Source organism: Cystoisospora suis (genome assembly GCF_002600585.1).
Source record: "Cystoisospora suis strain Wien I chromosome Unknown contig_18, whole genome shotgun sequence".
Lineage (NCBI taxonomy): Eukaryota > Apicomplexa > Conoidasida > Eucoccidiorida > Sarcocystidae > Cystoisospora > Cystoisospora suis.
The window spans coordinates 28,883-31,919 of record NW_027152820.1 but is presented as its reverse complement, the minus strand read 5'-3'; the positions used below and the strand labels follow the sequence as shown (position 1 = coordinate 31,919).

Below are 3,037 nucleotides of genomic sequence, written 5' to 3'. Positions count from 1 at the left end.
TCTTTTTGTTTCTTCTTGCTTTATAGCGTCTTCTTTCTGTCTCTCTCTCTCTCCAGTCGACACGGCTTTCGCTTGCTGCTTCGCCTTCTATGACATAGTCATGGGAACGAGTATACTTCTTCTACTTCTTCCCTCTCCTTCTCCGCGTCTTCAATGCGACCTTCGTGAGAGCTTCAACCAAAGACACGCCTTACATATGAAGTAGCAGTCTTCTAGTCAACTTGTATTTACCTGCTAAGGCATTAAGCAACGTCGTCTTGCCTGAGCCACTAGGGCCCATGATAACAAGCATCTCCCCCGGTTTTGCATATAAATCAATATCACTCAAAATCGCTTTGACTTGTCCTTCTCCATCTCTCTGTTCTCCAGGTTGTGCTCTTTCCCTTGTGTGGAGCTTCGCTTCTCCAGAGAGACCTACTTCGTCGCCTTCTTTCTGAAAGGTCCGTCCCTCATCGTCATCACCGCCTCTCCTTCGTCCAGCTTCTAGATCTTCTGAGGGTTGTTCTTCTTTCTTCTCCCCCCTCGGTGCTTGTTCTCCCCCCTCCCCCGCCTTCGCCTGCTTTTCTTTCGCACCGACACCGCTTCCATCTGAGGAGGCTTGTTGTCCATTCTGTCCGCCCTCCGGCGAGATAAGCTGACTAGGGACAGTAGGAAAAGAACCTAGAGAACCTGCTGTCTTTCTCTTCTCCTTCACACCACGGCCGCCTCCACGACAACAGTCCCTAGGGATGCAAGGGTTTCCTAAACGAACAGAGTAGGAAAACTTTCTTGCGATTAAAGTGATAGGCTTTTGACAAACAGAAGCGTGCAGTTGGTGAGACTGTTCTTGCTCTTCTTCTTTTTCTCCGTGAGAGACTTCGGGACCTCTTGAGCTGTCTCCTGTCTTGTGTAGTAGCTCGCCCTCATCGGTGGTATAGGTCCTCCTCTTCCGGATAGAATTCCCCGCCGTCACACTTCCGCCTTCCCCCCCGGTAGCGTTGGATTCGCTTGGCAAGCCAGAAGAGGAAACGGCCCTGCTGACGTCAGGAGGTCGCTTGGAAAGACTCACAGCCACCGTTGAAGGCATGCTGGAAGGGAGAAGGGAAAGCGCAAACAGGAAAAAACACAGAAGCAACAAATACCATGGAGTGCACGTATAGCCACCATGGGCTCTTTTATAGACACGAGAAAGCGAATGTGTATACACTCTAAAGTGTATGTACACCTCAGCGAAGTGGGTGTATGTATACTGCAACGTGGACGTCACTCAAGAAAGAAGGGTGTACATACCTGCACGTCGTAGCAAACTTAGTGAACCGCTATATAACCCGAACGTGCACGAAGAGCGCAGGCGAGTTGGCGGAGGAGCGACCTACACACCACAAGGCTCGTGTAGACCTTTCGCCGGCAGGGGTATCGAACAGTATATGTACACTCCAGGGGAGCGTCCGCGTGTACACTGGCACCGTCTTGTAGACCCGGGTGGGCATGTCCTGTGATGACAATCTTTGCCTGCAGTAGAATGACGTCAAAAGAGCTGGCGCTATCCCTCTCCCTAGAAGAAGCACACTTGTTTGGATTTTTCTTCCCTTAAACCTTTTCGATCTCTTTCAAATAACGAGAGTTTGGTCGGGAAATTGTTTGAGTCACCCCCCTTGATTTCTTTCTGGAAGTAAAGCGGAGAACGTGAAGCTGTCCATTCCTGCCTGAGAAAGTTGTGCCTCCATAGACCGGCAGATCCACACGAGAAAGTGAACGCATGGAAAGTTGGACCCCAGTATATCTTTCAAAACTCATCAAGTGCGTCCTTGCGGAAGGGTGTTGGGTACCAGCTAATCATGTCGAAAGAACGCTCGAAAACAGCCGCAGAATACACCGCGCACGGAGAGCGTGCACTGGTAGGGAGGACCGCCAGAAAGTGAGGTGTCAATCTTTCAAATGGAAATATTGGCAGCGTGGTATCTCCACAGCTCATGGACGCGCACGCTTGTGTGAGCTGCCCTCACTGCAAAAAGGGACAGGGGTGGTTCCTGGAGTACGCGAAAGAAAGGGGCGCTTTCACATTAAGAAGTTGAGCAGCTCCGGTGTGGGGAGCGACGCCGGCCTACCTTGAAAATGACGCAAGACATGCTTACACAAAGAAGAGATAGATATGTAGACTCAAAAAGAAAAAGAAAACGCTGAACTACAGAAGGCATGACCCCTTCTTGAATCCCGTCCCTGTATTCAGATGAGGCTTCAGCTTTGTCTGGTGGAAGAGATGCAAGACAACTCGATCGCAAAGTCGGACGGATGACACCTTGTACGTGAACGGACCAAGAGACGGGAAGGGGGTACGGCGCGGGAGACAGAGACAGAACGTAGCGGAGAAAAGAATCCGGTAAGAGATGGTGTTCAGCAACTTTCTGTGTTGAACTTCCAGCAAACGTAGAAGATATACACCGCCACCAGCCTTTACATTGAAGCGGGATAGCCGAAACAGAACAGAGAACTACTGCTTGCCCGCAGCGAGAAAAAAGGGAGGAAAGAAGTAAGAGGTAGCTTTCCTGTTGTTTCGGTAGCCCTCCCATGGCTGCAGTGCCTGCGCCGTTACACCTCGCATGAGATCTACACGCCCACCTGCCCTATGAGCAGCCACTCCGTGTGCGGAACCGTTCAGGGAGGGCTTTGCTGTGTGCGACCGCTGGGGAACTGGCTCGCCTATGATGCGCCTGTCAGTAGAATGCACGGCGGCTGATATGCAGTACCCTCGCGTTACTAACAGCAGACCTTGCAGCAATAATGTGGTTACCAGCACTGATCAGTAGTCCACACGGAGTGGCCGGGATTTTCCGAACACGTAGATTTTCCTAGTGTAGGATAGGCACGAAGACAGCCATTTCTTTTGTTTTCACTCTTTCGCGGTGCGGTACCAGTACCTGTAACGGTGTGAGGCACACCTACGAAGTTCGATTCTATGCTGACCATCTCCACGACTCGCGCTGTGAAGCGCCGTGGCGGCGCATCAGATCCGTGGCGCCGACGGTCCACTTCGGAGCACACCATGCATCGAACCACG

The 3,037-nt window shown here is 51.5% G+C and overlaps 1 protein-coding gene across 1 annotated transcript in view; it reads right to left on the bottom strand.

The window, feature by feature from the left end:
- Window positions 1-2,150, bottom strand: part of CSUI_000030 (atp-binding cassette g family transporter abcg107) — a gene marked incomplete at its 3' end in the record, with an annotated part of 12,104 nt that extends 9,954 nt beyond the window's left edge. The window contains exons 1-2 of the mRNA XM_068060265.1: window positions 1,270-2,150; window positions 232-1,067 (exon numbers count right to left, since the gene is read on the bottom strand). The remainder of the gene's footprint in view (window positions 1-231; window positions 1,068-1,269) is intronic.
- Window positions 2,151-3,037: the final 887 nt, after the last annotated feature.